Source organism: Dipodomys merriami, unplaced genomic scaffold (assembly GCF_024711535.1).
Source record: "Dipodomys merriami isolate MVZ:Mamm:240054 unplaced genomic scaffold, mDipMer1.0.p SCAF_63, whole genome shotgun sequence".
Lineage (NCBI taxonomy): Eukaryota > Metazoa > Chordata > Mammalia > Rodentia > Heteromyidae > Dipodomys > Dipodomys merriami.
In genome coordinates, this window is record NW_027206213.1 from 5,429,480 (window position 1) to 5,447,352 (window position 17,873).

The 17,873-nt window shown below is 40.5% G+C and overlaps 1 protein-coding gene across 4 annotated transcripts in view; it reads left to right on the forward strand.

Annotated features, from left to right (window-relative positions):
- Positions 1–5,271: 5,271 nt before the first annotated feature.
- Positions 5,272–17,873, forward strand: part of LOC138815255 (vacuolar protein sorting-associated protein 54) — a 99,456-nt gene continuing 86,854 nt past the window's right edge. For all 4 annotated transcript variants that reach the window (XR_011368234.1, XM_070004538.1, XM_070004539.1 and 1 more), the window contains exon 1: positions 5,272–5,361. The gene's annotated coding sequence lies outside the window, so the exon portion shown is untranslated. The remainder of the gene's footprint in view (positions 5,362–17,873) is intronic.

Below are 17,873 nucleotides of genomic sequence, written 5' to 3' on the forward strand. Positions count from 1 at the left end.
TGAAATTGTTATGATGTTTATAAAATCTATCTCCTGTGACATGGTAGGCTTAGAGGCAGAAGGAACTAATATATTGACTTTTACCAAGTATATGTGCTTCATATTTGCATTTTGTTTTTGACCAGGGCCACAAACACCATTCCTGTAGGTATTATCTGTGTAAGCAAGGGAAACAAAGAGTGGAATGAATAGCCCATTATTAATAGAACTCAAGGCAAGGCACCTTATCTCAACCAATAAAAGTTAGGTGTCCTGGCACATTAATAGGATCACAGTTCAGGGCTCTCTGATACATAAATATGAGACCCTTTCCAAAAAAAAGTCAATAAAAATGGAAGTCCTACTTTGGCATCAGGATAAACCATAACCTATTTTCAGATTAAACTCATACTGTTATAAACTGATTTAAATACTAAATTTAGTAAGTTTACATTGGTGGATAAAATAATTTAGGACATTACACTAAAAAAAGCTTTGCTGAAACAATAATAAGCATATTTTCAGTTCATGAGTACTTGTTTATGCTAATACGTTCACAGTACAATATTTATATAGAATATACTGTACAATATGTATTATATTACACACATATTGTATATTGTATATAGTACATATTGTATATTATATATACAACATTTGCTGGATGTAAAGTTTGCTATTGTGAAATAAAGAGCTAGTACTCATGTCTTCTTAAACTGCAAAATGATTTTTTTTGTTGTTCCTTGTACCAACATCTGTTTGCTGCTCTGTATTTATATTGGCACATAAATACACAGTTTCTATCGCGTTTATTAACTTCATTATTGTCATACCCACAAGTATACATGTAATACAGTAAACATAGGCCTTTTATAGGTATTATGATGTTGGGAAATGTGCAATTCTTTTTTTGTTGTTGTTGTTGGTCCAGGGTCTTGAACTCTGGGACTGGGTGCTGTCCCTGAGCTCTTCAGCTCAAGGTAAGTGCTCTACCATTTGAGCCACAGCGCCACTTCTGGTTTTCTGGTGGTTAATTGGAGATAAGAGTCTCAGGTACTTTCCTGCCAGGGATGGCTTTGAACCACTATCCTCAGATCTCAGCCTCATGAGTAGCTAGGATTACAGGCGTGAGCCACTGCTCCCCATCTTGGGCTATTCTTTAATAGAATATATAAACCTGATGACTATATAGCCCTGATAACTTATGTTTCATGACTTTTTGTTTGGCAGAGGAGTAGTACTGGGAATTAAGCCAGAACCTTTAGCATGCTAGACACAATCACCCTACCACCAAACCACATCCCCAATCCTTGCTTTTTCAGACAAGGTGTTGCTATGTAGCTTACATTGGTCCTCAAATTAAGATCTTCCTGCCTCTCTCAAAATAATAGGCATGTGCACATTGGACTTTAACTTCCATGATTCCTAAGAGGTATAATAAATTGGACAAATATAGTATTTATAATATGGTAGCTAAGAATTTTCTTCCTATTTGCTTCTTCTGAGATAAATGATAGACTTTTTAAAAATTTTTTTCTGTATGTTTTAAAAGTGAGCACTAATATATCTATGCATATTTATAATTTGGTATTTTTTCAACTATTGAAATGATTCAGTGATAGAAATTGAGCTTACAAAATTGAAATTTATTTTTGTGCTAGTCCTGGGGCTTGAACTGGGACTGGACACTGTCCCTGAGTTTTTTTGCTCAAGGTAAGCACTCTACCATTTGAGTTACAACTCTACTTCTGGCATTTTGGTGGTTAATTAGAAATAGAGTCTCACAGATTATCCTGTCTGGGCTGGCTTCAAACTGCAATCCTCAGATCTCAGCCTCCTAACTAGCTCAAATGGCTGAAATTTATCTTTTTTGTTGTTGTTGGTGGTGGTGGTGGTGGGGCTTGAACTCTGGACCTGAGTGCTGTCCCTGAGCTCTTCAGCCAAGGCAATCACTCTACCACTTGAGCCACAGCGCCACTTCCAGTTTTCTGGTGGTTAACTGGCGATAAGAGTCTCACAGACTTTCCTGCCCAGGCTGGCTTTGAACTGTGATCCCCAGATCTCAGCCTCTTGCATGGCTAGGATTACAGGCATGAGTCATGGGCACCTGGGCATGAAATTTGTCTTTAAATTTACTGGAGCAATTGATATACTTTTGGGTTTTCGTTTTTGCAGATCTGATCCTCAACCGTCACTTTTGTTTAGTTTCTACATTAACAAATTGTTCAGTGGTAAGGATCCCTAAAAGAACTAAATACAAAACTAGATGTTTATATTCTTCTGAAGGTATGTTATCTACAAGTGGATAATGAGGAAGCAAACAGGTTGGTCCTGTTCTTATATCCTGGAAGAAACCAAGGTTTATCAATTAAGCCTAGTGAAAACAAAAACTTGGGATCTTTTTTTTTTTCGGGGGGGAGGGGGGGAGAACAAATTGTAGTACAAACACAATAGGTGTTAAAAAAAAACACCAAACCAGCTAGATTAAGAAAGCTTTTGAACTACTGTTGATATCCTGATGCAAGTTTAAAAATGAAGGAAGTTGATAAATCTATTTAAATATGAACTGGTTTTAGACATGAGGTACAATTAATTTTATTTTTGACTTTAAATTTGGTTAATCCTTTCTTTCATATTTTTGTAATATAAAGTTATGTTTTAAAATTTAAAATTTTTTTGTAAAGATATTGTACAGAGGGGTTTCAATTATGAGTAAGGTTATGAGTCCATTTCCTATAGGGCATTGTTACCCCCTCCTTTGTTTTTCCCCTACCATTCCTTTCCTCCCCACCTCCTCAGCTCCTCCTTCCCTCCCCCAAAGTTGTAAAGTTCATTTTCAACATAATGTCTTGTACATCTCATTGTTACAATGGCTCATCCTTTATCCTTATTTCAGCATTTTGTTATTTCCCTTCCTTTCCCAAATTAGAAAAATGTATGTACAAGATGCAGGACACCAAAATCAAATATAGTGACAACAGTGGTTATACCAAAGGGGAAGAACATACAAAGAAACAACCAAAAAAATCACATAGTACATTTAAAGTATATTAAAAAGAACAGCAAGAAAGATAAAATCTCTTGTGTCCCTATCTTGGGGTTCATTTCTCTTAGCATCAGCTTATATGGTCATATGTACATAGCTTTTGACCTCTTCTGCTTGTCCTAGACATATACTAGCTATTGAAGATGAGGGCATATTTTAAATTTTAAAAAACTGAATCGGCAATAAGCTTATTGGATAAAATGTGACATATATACACATATCCATCATTTTAACTACTTATTTTTTCTGGGAAGAACATTCAACATCAACTTTTTCTCAATTTTGAAATATACCTTGTGTTACACACCAGTAAAATTTATTCCATTTGTCTGGAACTGTACATTTGACCATCTTCTCATAGCTCCACCTCAACCCCCAGACTGTACTGACCACTGTTCTCAGACGGAGTTATTTATTGTTTTACATTAAATTTCTTTCATATTGGGACTTTTCTCACTCCTTATTGCAAAATTGTTGAGAATTGAATTCAGAAAAAAATATAATGTAAGAATTTCCTCTTGATTATCTTTTGTCATTTCCATTCTTTTTATACTTCCCTTCTCTCAACTTTACCTTTGTGGTGAACTATTTCACCAAGTGATGTTTCCGGTTTTCAAAGTGACTTCTTTCAAACTTTTTTTTTAAACCTCTGTGTGATATTTTCACTTTTGATTTGAAACTTGCTGTCTTAGAAATGCTTGGAACTTATTTTTTAGGCAAAGAAGTAGTTAAAAATGGAGTAAGATCTTCCTAAAATACATTTAGCAAATTAATAATGACTGCTTTTTTAAAAATAGGGTCTTGTTCCCAGGTGTACTGAAGGACTTAAAAAAATTCCAAGACATCCCCTACTTGCGTGTTTTATTTTTTTTATTATTATGTGTTAAATCCTTGGAATCAGGATGTGTTGGCATATTGCTAAGAATCACAATAGGAGGTATTAATAATGTGATGATTTCCCCCCCCCCCCAAATAAAGAAAGAATATAAAATGTGTAACTGTTAGGATCAGTTCAAAACTAAGCAGCTGGGGTATTAATTAGAATAAGGAAGAAGGAAATTTAACTGGGACAAACAGGTCCCAGGTAACCAGAGAAACACAGGTACAGACCCTGGGAATACAACGAGACTAAGGTCTGACAGTTACTGAAACCTGACCATTTATATTGATTAAGGTTAGGGCCCAATGTTAAATTTCAATAATAAGCGCATATACTTGAGTTTCTCACTCTTCAAATACCAGGAATACAAGGTGATTGGCGCTGTAGGGCTGTGCGATGGGAGTCTGTGGAGGAAGGCCTGGAACTCAGGGAAGCCTTGAGAAAGGCCTTACAATTTGCAAGGTCCTTGGGGTGTGTGTATGACCTTTGGCCTTTAAGGGCATTATTTTGGGAAACAACCTTGTTTACTCTTGGGGGAGGAGTGGAAGTCTGTTTCAATAGTTACGGAGGGTGATGTGGGGTGCGGTGGGTCAAGAGGGCCCTAGAGGCCCCGCTGAGGGACCGTGTCCAGCCCGGGACAGGCGGAAGGCGGCACCCAGGTGTTCTTGAGAACCACTCCGGGTGGTGGTGGTGGGGGGTCCGCAGGACGGACGGAGGTGGGCGAGAACTCCAGTCTCCTCTTCCTAGAGGCGCAGGGGAGCTGCGCGGGGCAATCCCCGCCCCGGGGGAGCGCGGGCTGCGCCGCGGCGGGCGCGTCGGCCCGCGCCCAGGCCCCTCTTCCGGCGGCGGCGGCGGCGTCCGCGGCGGCGGCTCTCCCCGGCCCGGGCCGCGGCCCTCCCGCCCCGGCGGAGCCGCGCGGTGGATTGTGGGCTGGGGGCTGCAGCGGCCTCGCGGCAGCCTCCGGCGTGATCTCCCCGGACCCAGCCTGGCCGGGCCGGCGGGGTGAGGAGAAGCCGGGGAGCCAGGGAGCCCGAAGCGCTAAAGGCAGCGAGCGGTCGCAGCGAACAGCAGCGGCGGCGGCGGCTCCCCTGGAGGCCGGGGATGTGGGAGAGGCGGTGGCAGCAGCGGCGGAGGCGGCGCTGCGGACCCGGGGGAAACTGCTGGCTGACAGGACACCCGGGAGAGACGTGAGGGAGCCGCCGCTGCCGCCTCTCACTTCCGAGCGGAGCCGGGCTCGAGAGGGCGGCCCTCGGCTCCCGGGGCCGACCAGCCAGCCAGCCAGCCGGCGCGGGACGGAGGCGGGAAGCCGGGCTCGGGCCTGGCCGGGCTCCGGGCGGCGGCGGCCGCAGAACAGCAGCGGCGGCGGCAGCAGCAGCAGCCTCGGCGCGACCGGGAGGGCTGGAGGCGGCGGCGATGCACTAGGCCTCGCTCGGGGGCGGCTGCCCGGGACCCGCAGGTAGGTGTCTGGCCGCCCCGCGTCCCCCCGCGGGTCGCGGCTCACCCTCGCTCCGCTCAGCGGGGAGAGGACCCAGGCCCCACCCCCGCTCCTCCCCGGCCCCGAGCCTCCGACTTTCGGTCACTTGGGCACCGGCGTCGAAGCTCGCCTTCTACCTGCCACCTCCTCGTCTTCCTGGTCGCTCGTCCTCTTGGGTCCGGGCCGGCGGCGGTGCTCCCTAGCCGGGTCTGCGGTCGCAGACGCAGCACCGGTCCCTCTCACGTCTCCGGATCCTGGCCTTGGAACTTCCATCACCTCTGTTTGACTGACATTCCCCCCCCACCCCCCAAACTTTACCTCTTTTCCCCCCTACCGGGCCCGTAAGTCCCATTTGGAGCTCACCAGAATCATCATTATCACCATAATAATAAATTTTGCCCGCACTGGAGATGATTAATCCAAAGAATAAGTTTTCAGTTTGCACTAGTTTGTTTCATAATGAATTTTCTTTAGTTGTGCTTGCTGTCTTCTATCTCTGCAGAGATAATAAAGGCCCTCCCTGCCTTCCTGTCGTTGTTTGGGAACTCTCTCTCTCTCTCTCTCTCTCTCTCTCTCTCTCTCTCTCTCTCTCTCTCTCTCTCTCTCTTTTCCTATTTTGATTAGCCACTTGATCTGTCCTTGTGTTGCTTGTTCGGGATGATATTTTTAGAATTTTGGCCGACCAGAATTGCAAAAAACATTTTAAAAATTCCTTTTAATCTTTTTTTTTTTGGGGGGGGGTTTGGCTAGAAGCTCCTCTTTCGAAGAATTAAATTGTTTGGAGTGTATTCGTTTCTAATTGGATGTTTCTGATTTGCCAAACCCCAGGCAGTCTTACCACTCTGTGTTTATTGAGCAAGTGATGTGAAACATTATTTGTAGTATGCAGACAAGTATGGTAACGTAAGGTGAAGATTTTGATGGAAATGGCTTTGTAGAAATATGAGGCACTGCTCTTTGGAAAGATACTTTGAGAGCCTAACTGATTCTAAGCAGTTAAGGGGTAACAGATGGGATGATGGGATTTGACTGAATTTGTTTTAGAGTATTATTTCCTAGAAATGAGTATTGATGATTAATAGTGATCATCATTATAATTGGTTGGGTAAAAATGACCAACCTGTGTAATTGATAAATGACCAACATGTGGTTTCAAAGTTGTAGTGTTTGCAGTTTTATTGTGATTTGGCTGTGCTTAGTTCTGGTAGCTTTATTATTGTTATTATTTCATTAGGGAAAAGTAAATTTTATTTATTATTTTAAAATAACTATTGAGATTAACTGATTACATAAATTTTATCAATTTCACAGTATTGTAGGATAGTGATCACAAACACATTTTTTTTTGTCGGTTGTGGGGCGTGAACTCTGGGCCTGGACGCTGTCCCCCAGCTCTTCATCTATAGACCACTTGAGCCTCAGCCCCACTTCTGGCCTTTTCTGCTTATGTGGTGCTGAGGAATGGAACCGAGGGCCTCATGCATGCAAGGCAAGCACTCTACCACTGAGCCACCTTCCCAGTGCCTACAAACACATTTTAATCTTCACAAGGCAAATTGTCATTGTCATTGTCTATAAAGTTTGTGAATTCTACAAGCTTTGACAGTACTATTTCTTCTGCATAGCTTTAGAATTATTACACCAGTCTTCACTGTAAAACTAAAGACTGCTCATGTTGCTGATACTCACATATTTTATTCTTGTGGAGGTAATATTATTGCAGTGTTTGGCTTTCTGAAATGTTTTCCATTGGTTTCAAAAGTAGGACTGGTAAAAATTATCCAGTTTGCTAGGAAAAGATGATCAATTTGCATATGTTTACATTTTCAGAAACACTTAAAGTTTATTTCAGAATAAGATAAGCTTTTCTGTCAGAGTTAATCAACTTATATAACCCATGAAATGGCAAACTGCAGAATTTTTTTTCTTTTTTCTTTTTGTATTTTTTTTTACCACGCTGCAAATGGAACCTAGGCCTCAAGCATTCTGGGCAGGGGTCATTGGTGCATCTCCAGACTGACATTTACTAAGTTTTGTGATCATGGAATTCTGATTTTAGAACATTTTCATCACTCCCTTTCCCAGAAAGCCCCCTTGTACTCTTTAGTACTTACATTTTCCCCACCATACTTATCTCTAGTCAACCACTTTTCTTTTTTTTTTTTTTTTGGGTCCTGTCGTGGGGCCTGGACTCTGGGCCTGGGCACTGTCTCTTAGCTCTTCAGCTCAAGGCTAGTGTTCTATCACTTGAACCACAGCGCCACTTCCGGCTTTTTTTTTCTGCTTACGTGGTGCTAAGGAATAGAACCCAGGGCCTCAAGCATGCCAGGCAAGCGCTCTACCACTGAGCCACCTTCCCAGCCCCTCAACCACTTTTCTATCTCGACTTTTACCTAGTGTGGGGCATTGTTTTTGTTTTGTTTTGTTTTGTTTTTGTCGGACATGGGGCTTGAACTCTGGGTCTGGGTGCTGCCCTTGAGCTCTTGAGCTTAAGGCGAGCACTCTACCACTTGAACCACAGCGCCACTTCAGGTTTAATTGGTGGTTAATTGGAGATGAGTCTCATGACTTTCCTGCTTAGGCTGGCTTTGAACCATGATCCTCAGATCTCAGCCTCCTGAGTTGCTAGGATTACAGGTATGAGCTACAGGTGCATGGCTAGTGTGGGCCTTTTATATAAATGACACAGACTCATCACTTTTTGAAGTTATTTATTTATTTTTGTCGGTTATGAGACTTGAACTCTGGGCCTGGGCACTGTCCCTTAGCTCTTCAACTCAAGGTTAGAGCTCTACCACTTGAGCCACAGCACCACTTCTGGTTTTCTCAGTGGTTTATTGGAGATAAGAGTCTAAGGGACTTTCCTGCCCTTGGCTATATTTGAACTGCCATCCTCAGATCTCAGCCTCCTGAGTAGCTAGGATTACAGGTGTGAGCCACTGGTGCCCGGCTTGAAGTTATTTATTTTTATGCCAGTGTTGTGGCATGAACTCAGGGCCTTGTACTTTTGCTTAGCTTTTTTTTTTTTTTTTTCTTTCTCTAGGTTGATCTCTATTAATTGAATCTCATCTCCACTTCCAGCTTTTTTTAAAAACCTGGTTAATTTTGGAGTCTTGAACTTTTATGCCTTGGCTGGCTTCAAGCTAATTCTCAGATCTTTGCCTCCTGAGAAGCTTAAAAGTTATTTTTAAAAATTGATTTGTTTGTTTAAAAGTTGGTCAGGCAATAAGCAACTGATCACTGATATTAAAAGGGACGTTGTGAATAATACACTATTTAGGTGTGTCAAGATGAAGTTTTTTGTCTTTTTTGTCAGTGGTGGGGCTTGAACTCAGGGCCTGGGTGCTGAAATCCCAGCTCTTTTGCTCAAGTCCAGTGCTCTACACTTTTAGATCCAACTCCACTTCTGTTTTTTTTTCATAGCTTATTCAAGGTAAGAGTCTCACAAGGCCTTTCTGCCCTGGCTGGCTTTGAACTGTGATTCTCAAATCTCAGGCTTCTGAGTAGCTAGGATTATAGGTATGAGCCACCAGCGCCTGGCAACATAGTTTTAAGAAGAAAAGAACTGGCATGAATTGCTTCAATGATCTCAAGAGGAAGTTTGACTGACCCCTAGGGGTCAGTAAGGATTGGAGAAGTATTTTTGCCTTCGCGTACTAGAATATCAGGTTAGAAAAGACCTTTAAAGGTCTTATTTCCTCACAAATAGCAGGAGGCAGATGAGGAAATCTGAGGGATGGAAGCTTGAATCTCCGGATTACTTGGCTCAAAAGCCACAATGTGAACATATGTGGGTGGAGAATGTTGAGCCTGAGGGCTTCATAAGGCCTTCATAATCACTTAGTGCAGGACAAGACACCTGTATACTTCTTGTTAGCTATCTGTATTTGTCTGCTTGTATTGATAATTTTATATGGCCTTTTATAAATTCCAGCTGACTCTTGACAGAAAAAAGTTTCCCTATAGATGTTAGAATTGCTTAGACTGTAATGTATTTGGGTATTTGACACTTTACTATCAGAGTTGGGAAAGAGTTGGGTAGTCCTCCAATTTGGGGGATAAATGGCTGACCTGTGGTATTTGTGCAGATTAAATCATGTCAGAAAATCTTGTAAAAATACTTTAAAGATTGTAAATTTTTACTTATTTTCTTGTGCAATAAACTTATTTTTAAAAAGATAAACTTCAAAATTAAAAAATATATAATTAAGGCCAGGTGCTAGTGGCTCACACCTGTAATCCTAGCTACTCAGGAGGCTGAGATCTGAGGATTGTGGTTCAAAGCCAGCCTGGGCAGGAAAGTCTCTGAGATGCCTATCTCCAATTAACTACCAGAAAACTGGAAGTAGCAGTATGGAACAAAGTGGTAGACTAGCCTTGAGCAAAAGAGCTCAGGCACAGTGCCCAGGACCTGAGTTCAAGCCCCATGACTGAACACCTTCTCCCCCCTCCCCCCTTCCTTTTAAAAATATTCAGTGCAGTTAACATCTAAAAAGGATATTTTTTGTTTTCCGAGGGATCTTTGACAGGGTCTGGAGACTTTTTTTTTTAACTTTTTTATTTATTTTTTGCCAGTCCTGGGGCTTGAACTCAGAGCCTGGGCACTGTCCCTGAGCTTCTTTGGCTCAAGGCTAGCATTCTACTACTTGAGCCACAGTGCCACTTCTGGCTCTTTGTTTATGTGGTACTGAGGAATCAAACCCAAGCACTCTACCACTAGGCCACATTCCCAGCCCTCTGGAGACTTTTGATGGTCACAACTGAAGGTATGTGAGAGAAGGTGGAAGGGCAGAGTGATGTTATTGATATCAGGCAATTTTGCTACATATTGTACAACACATAGGACATACTCCAAAGCACAAGGAAGAAGTATGTGACTCAAATGTCAGTATTACTGTTCTGGGTAGGTTTGACTGATTCTGTTAAGGGCCTGACCTAGTGCTGCCCCTGCCTTGTCCTAGGGCTTGAACTCAGGGCCCCTCTCTGTTTCGTAGCTTACAACTGATGTTCTACCACTTGAACCTTGCCCCAAGTCCAGCTTTTTGCTAGCTAATGATAGTTTGATGAGCTTTTGTATTAGAGCTTGCTTTGAACTTCAGTCCCCTTAAGTCTTAGTCTCTAAAATTACATGTATGAGCCATTGGCACTAAGCTGAGCTACTGTTCTTGACTCCCATCTGGTGGGAAAATATTCTCCTGTGGGCATACTTGGAGTAGAGAAAAGCTTTAAATTATTCAGCAACTCTATTCAGGGGAAGGCAGTTGAGGAAAAAGAACTCTGACAAAGTAGATTTCTTTAGTCTGTTTAATTGCCTTCACATCTGAAGAAAAAAAGTAACTTTTTTTCCTTAAAATTGCAGCCTTATAGTACTACAATTTTGTTAATACTAAGTTTTGCATTATTAGTTATTACTGTGTAAGTCTATAAAATTGGAAATAAACATATGATAGTACTTTCTTTAGCAAGAACTCTTTTGTGTGTGTGTGTGTGTTGGTCATAGGCCTTGAACTCTGGGCCTGAGCACTGTTCTTCAGCTCAAGGCCAGCACTCTACCACTTGAGCCATAGCATCACTTCCGGTTTTTTGGTGGTTTATTAGAGGTAAGAGTTTCACCACCTTTCCTGTCTGGGCTGGCTTTGAAACACGATCCACAGATCTCAGCCTCCTGAATAACTAGGATTACAGACCTGAGCCACTGGCACCTGGCTAGCCAGAACTTTGTTGTTGTTTTTCCTGGCAGCTTCAACAACTAAGAAAGAAGATACTTGTTTTAGTTAATATATAATGTGTATGTATGCACATGTATATACTGTGAATGCCCCCCAAAATTCAAAGTTTATATGCAAATTTCATCTTTTTCCCTCCACTTGTTTCTTTGTCTTTTTTTTAGTACTGGAGTTTGGATTTAGGGCCTCATGCTTGCTAAGCAGGTAATCTACCGACCACTTGAGCCATGCTCCAGCCTTTAATGTAACTAGTATGTTTTACATTTTTGGTTGTTGTTACATACATTTAAAAAATTATTGAGATTAAGTGATTATATAAACTTCATGATATTGTGAGATAGTGATACTTAGCTAAAGTCACAAACACATTTTAGACTTCACAAGGTGAGTTGTCATTAACATGGTCTATAAAGCTTGTGAACTCTACAAACTTTGACAGTACAACTATTTCTTCCAAATAGGGTGATCCGTACATTTCTTTCCTTTTACTTAGTGTAAGCTGTTCTCTCTTTCTCTCTCATTCCCTCCCTCCCATTGCTGCCCTTGAGTTGCTTAGTTCAGTTTCATCAATGTCCAGTGCAGCTGATGGACCCATCTGTTCTATTTTTTCACCTTTTCCCTTCTGATTCTGTGCCCTCCTCCTGGCTTCCTTCATATGTGTTCATGATACCTTATGTGGGGTCAGGAACATAGAGTCATCTAAAAACAAGATGACAAATTCAGAAGAGGTCCTTTGTTTCTTGAGTCTCTTGTTTATTTTGTTATATCTTGTTGCATTTTGAATTTAATATCTGCATATTAGGGAGATCATGTGCCATTTGTCTCTCTGGTCTTGGCTTATTTGGCTAAACATGATTTATTCTAGTTCCATCCATTTCCCTGCAAATGCCATTGTTTTGTTCTTTCTAATGGCTGCATAATATTCCATTGTATAAAGGTACCACAACTTACTGATCAATTCATCTGTGGTGGGGCATCTGGGTTGTTTCCATATCTTAGCTATGGTCAACAGTGCAGCAATGAACATGTTGGTGCCTGCGTCCTTGTATCTTGGTTTCTTTTGCTCAGGATAGATGCCTAGGAGTGGTATGGCTGGGTCGTACAGAAGTTCTATGTTTAGTTTTTTGAGGAACCTCCAGACTGTTTTCCGGAGTGGTTGTATTAGTTTAAATTCCGACCAGCAGTGCAGTAGGGTTCCTCTTTCTCTACATCCCTGCCAGTATTTGTCCTTGTTTGAATTTAGGATAGAGGCCATTCTGACTGGGGTAAGGTGGTATCTCACAGTTGTTTTTTTTATTTGCATTTCCTTTATGACTAGGGATGATAAACTTCCTCATGTGTTTCTTTGCCATTTTCATCTCTTCTGAGAACTCTCTCTTTAGCTCTCTTGCCCATTTAATGATTGGTTTGTTAGATTTGGGAGGGATTAGTTTCTTGAGTTCCCTGTATATAATGGATATTAGGCTTTTGTCTGATATATTTCCCAATTGAGAGCTATAGTTTGGTACCTATGTCTTTAGCTGTGCAGAAACTTTTTATTTTAAGGTAGTCCCATTTGTCGAGTCTCTCCAATTTGTTGTGACCCTGGAACTCTGTTCAGGAAGTTCTTGCCTGTGCCTATAAGATCAAGTGTCTCTCCTACTCTGTCCTGCAGTAGTTTCAAGAGTTTCAGGTTTGATGTTAAGGTCTTTAATTCTTTTGAGTTGATGTTAGTGCTTGGTGATAGGCTGTTTTCTGCATGTGGTTGCCCAGTTTTCCCAGCACTAATAGTTGAAGAGGTTGTGTTTCTTCCACTGTATGTCTTTGGCTCCTTCGTTGAATATCAGCTGACTGTAAGTATCTGGTTTTATTTCTGCATCTTCTAATCTATTCCATTGGCCTTTGGCTCTTTTTTTTTTTCTTGCCAATACGAAGCTATTTTTATAGAGCCATAATAATGGCTCTATAGTAAAGCTTGAAATCTGGTATTGTGGTACCTCCTGCATTGCTGCTTTTGCCTAGAATTGAGTTGGCGAGGTCTTTTGCTGTTCCATATATTGCATACATTTTTGAAATAGAAATAAACACGAAAGCTGGGTGCCAGCGGCTCACGCCTGTAATCCTAGCTACTCAGGAGGCTGAGATCCCTGGGCAGGAACATCTGAAACTCTTAGCTCCAATAAACCACTCAGAAAACCTGAAGTGGTGCTCTGGCTCTAGTGGTAGTACACTAGCCTTGAGCTGAAGAGCTCAGGGACAGCGTCCAGGCCCAGAATTCAAGACCCACGACTGACCAAAAAAGAAAAAAAAAAGGGGGGGGGGCAGGAAGTGGAGCTATGGCTTGAGTGATAGTGTTATCCTTGAGCAAAAGAAGCCCAGGGACAGTGCCTGGGCCCTGAGTTCAAGCCCCAGGACCTGCGAAAACAAAACAAACAAAGATAAAAATCAAAATGAAATAAACAGATTTGTTGTAGCTGTCACTATGTTTTTTTTTCTTGGCAGCTTCAACTGCCAAGAAAGACCATGGTTTTAATTAGTTAATACACAATATATATGTATGCACATATGTATATTGTGAATTCTCAAAACATTTCAAAGTTTATACACAGATTTCAACCCCCTTCCTTTTGTCTCTTTATCTTTTTTTCCCCCAGTACTGAGGTTTGAACTTAAGGCCTTATGCTTACAAGGCAGACAATCTACCCACCACTTGAGCCCTGCCCCAGCTCTTGATGTTTTTAATATGTTTGGTATTGAAAGATGATCAGCAATTAGGATCAATGTTACTATTTATAGTCTTAGAGAAATTATTCAGTCTTTCTGAATCTGTTTTCTCTATAAAATAACGATAGCAATACTTCTTGTTATTATAAGTTTATTGTAAGGTTAAATGAGTTTTTGTCTATTACAGTTCTATATCACTATAACATTATGAAAGCATTAGTTGCTTGTTTCAAAACAATCAAATGTGAAAAGGACTTGAAAGTTGCAAAGGCATTAATATGGAAATACCAAGGTGGAGAATAATGACTGATGATAGCTTCTAGCAAGAAGAGAAATACAAAGTCTATCCCTGACTTACTCTCACACACACAAACTAGAACAAGCTAGTATAGCACCATAATCTCAAGATCCTTGATATAAGGCAGTGTGACTTCTTTTAGTACACCTGAGGTTATAAGTATTCTAACACAATATAATTGATTTTTATAATGGTGAAATCAAGTTATCAGGAAAGATTAGCTTGTTTTTAAAATAAGCTTTTTAAAGAAAACATGAAAATATGTAATTTATATCAGTTATTGTTGGAGGTGATTAACACAAAAAATTTTAGACTTCATAAGTGAGATATAATTATGTGGATTAATTTCCTTGCTGTGAATAATTTATTTTGTTTTTCATTTAATATGCCTGACTTTCTTTGTATTTGAAGGAGTTTTCTACCAGTGATAATTATTCTTCCATTGGGAAATTTAACTGAAGAAAGTTTGTGTGTGTGTGTGTGTGTGTGTGTGTGTGTGTGTGTGTGTGTGTGTCTGTGTCTGTGTCTGTGTCTGTGTCTGTGTCTGTGTCTCTGTGTGTCTATGTCTATGTGTGTCTGTTGGTTTGGTTTTGGCAATCAAACATAGAGCCCTTCTCTTGCTAGGCAATTGCTGTATCACTGAGCTACATCCTTAGCCCAAGAAATAGGAGTTTAAACCTCTTATGTGTAAAACTCTCAGGTTTTTCTTTTTCTTTTTTTTTTCAACATCTTTTTTGTTGTTGTTGCTGTTGTCAGTTGTGGGCCTGAACTCTGGGCCTGGGCGCTGTCCTTCAGCTCAAGGCTAGTGCTCTACCACTTGAGCCACAGGGCTACTTCCAGATTTTCTGCTTATGTGGTGTTGAGGAATTGAACCCAGGACTTCATGCATGAGAGGCAAGGCACTCTACCACTGAGCCACCTTCCCAGCCCCAACATCTTTTTGTGTAAAAATGTTGTGCTATAACTCAGAGTTTAGTTGATTCAAATATATAAGCTGAATGGGAGAAAAATGTAATTTCAGTTAGCAAAACTGGCCAACTTTCCTTAACAATTATAGAAGAATAAAGATGAAGGTAAACAGAGTTCCAGCTATTCTGACTTTTCAGGGGATAGTTGAAAGGTAGAGAGCTGGAGACATAGGAGCAAGTTGTAGTGTTGTATTCTTTTTTAAATTTAATTTTAAAATTATTATAAAGGTAAAATACAGAGGGGTTAGAGTTTCTTGTCAAGTAATGATTACATTTCTGTTTGGACAATGTCACCTCTTCCTTCTTTCTCTCCCAGGGTATTATTAATATACTAGACTTTAAAATTGCATTTTAGAAAATGGAAAGGTATTTTCTTAGCAAAAACTGGATTTGAAGAATCATATTCAAATATTTGTCTTTTTATCTAAGAGGAAGTTGGAGTAGGCATTTATATATGAATGATGCATACTTTATGGTTTTCTTCTATAGTGCAAATAAAGTAGAATTTTGAAAATTATAATATGTCAAGAAAGATCCCCTCATCTTTTTTTTTGACCAGTACAGAGCTTGAACTCTCCATTGCTGCTATTCCATTTCAACCATGCCTTGCCGGCTAATTTGAGAATGGAGTCTTGCAGACTTTGCTGCCCTGTTGGCTTTGGACTCTGATCCTCAGACTTCAACTTTCTGAGTAGCTAAGATTACATATGTGAGCCACTAGCACCTGGCTCACACTAGTCATTAATTTTAAGACTGTGTGCAATTTTGTTAAATTGATGGGCAGATTGCGGTCAGATTTTGAGGTTTTTAGACTTGATGAGAGTTAATCAGTTACAAATCTACAAAAGAGATTCTGACACTGAATGAGACTCTTGTTATAGTCTCATTGTTAGGGGCATGGGGTATTCTCATGATAGTTGTATTCTTCAAATAAAGTCAGACCTATAGTGTTGGCAATTGGGGATCAAAAACAAGGAAAGAATTTGTGATGTCTTTGGTGGTAGGATATATAGAACAGTCCTTTTTCCTATAGAAATTGAAGAATGTGGAGATGAGGGAGTCAAATTGGTTCTAGAGTTACTAGTTTGGGAACTACATAGATGGTATTGCCATTAATTAAGCTTAGAGAAGGAATAAATTTTTGGCAGGTGGAGGAGGTAGGTAAATATGACAGGTAGTGAGTTTTACATTTTGAGGATATTGAATTTTAGGTATCTGTGAAATGTGTAGGTAAAGGTAGTTATAAATTTGAAGATATTACAACAAGAAAGATGTTGAATCACTTTATTATTATTATTATTATTATTATTATTATTATTATTATTATTGGTGCTAGCCCTAGGGCAGAGCTTAATCTTTTTTTCTCAGAGCTGGTACTCTAACAGTTGAGCCACTTTTCCACTTCAGGCTTTTTCATGATTAGTTGGAGATAAAAGTCTTTTGGGTTTGTCTACCTTGGTTTCAAATCCTGAGCATCAGATCTAAGCCTCCTGAATAACTAGGGTTACTGGTATGAGCCACTGGTACCCACTCATTATCTTAGTGCTTTTTATTGTTTATTATTTTTTGGTGCTGGGCCTGGGGCTTGGACTCAGACTGGGCACCATCCCTGAAATTTTTTGCTTCAAGCTAGCACTCTTATTACTTGAGCTGCATTTCTAGTTAATGGCTTTTTGGTTAACTGGAGGTAAGAGTCTCAGGACTTTCCTGCCTAGGCTGATTTTGAACTTTAGTCCTCAGATTTGAGCCTCTTGAGTAGCTATAATTACAGTCATAAGCCACTGCTGCCTCTGGCTCTAACATCTTTTTTTTTTTTGTTTTCTTTTTTCTTTTGGCAGTACTGGGGTTGGATACTCACTAGGATGACCCTACTGCTGAGCCATGTCTCTGGACCCATAACAACCATTTAATAGTTTTGTTGTTGATTAATGAATTATCATTACCTTGGAGGATTATTGGAGATGATTTTCTAACCTTTTTTTTAACCTTCTGCATTTATTGCCTTTGTTAGCTTTCTAGGGTGGTCAGGTCAGGTTAGCCCCTATTCAGTTTTTAACCATTTTAATTCCTTATGATTCTATTTTCTCCTGTCCTTTTTAGTGTTTTGGATTGAATATGGACTATTGGACTTAGAAATGAGGTCATTCTCAAACTTTTCTGAGCAGGTGAATGGTAAAAATGGAAACCCCTGGAAAAGAGCAGACAATTGCATTCTATCACATTCTAATTGTGAGCTATTTATTATGATAATTATGTACATTTAGCTATGGAAGAAAAAGTCCTATCAAAGGACTTTTTTTAAAGTTATTTTTGACAATTGGATCAAATGAGGTAAACTGGAGAAGACAAGGAGAGTAATATAATTGTTAAGAATACTGTAAGGAATGAGAAAGAAGTATTTCAAGATGAAAGGATTGCTGAGCAATATTAGGGGCTTATTTGAGATTGGCGCTCATAAATTTGTAATCTGCATATTTTACAGGTTTCTCTGGCAGTGTCTTAGAGCCAGGAATAAAGCAAAGACTGATTCTATTAAAAATGGGTGGAGGTGACTGTCAGGCCGCTGAAGGGCAGAGGCAGCTGAGAAAAGCCACTTCCTTATATACCACCTGTCCTAATCATTCTTGGGGGCGCTCAAACTTGCAAAACAAGTTACATGCTGAAAGTTCCTGCTGACCATGGCCATATAAACCCTGCTACAACCAGACTCTGGGCAACCTCTCTGATCCTGACCCGGGAGTTTGTCCAGGAGCCTACCCCAGTAAACTTTTTTAAAAATTCACCTTTACCTCCTCCTGC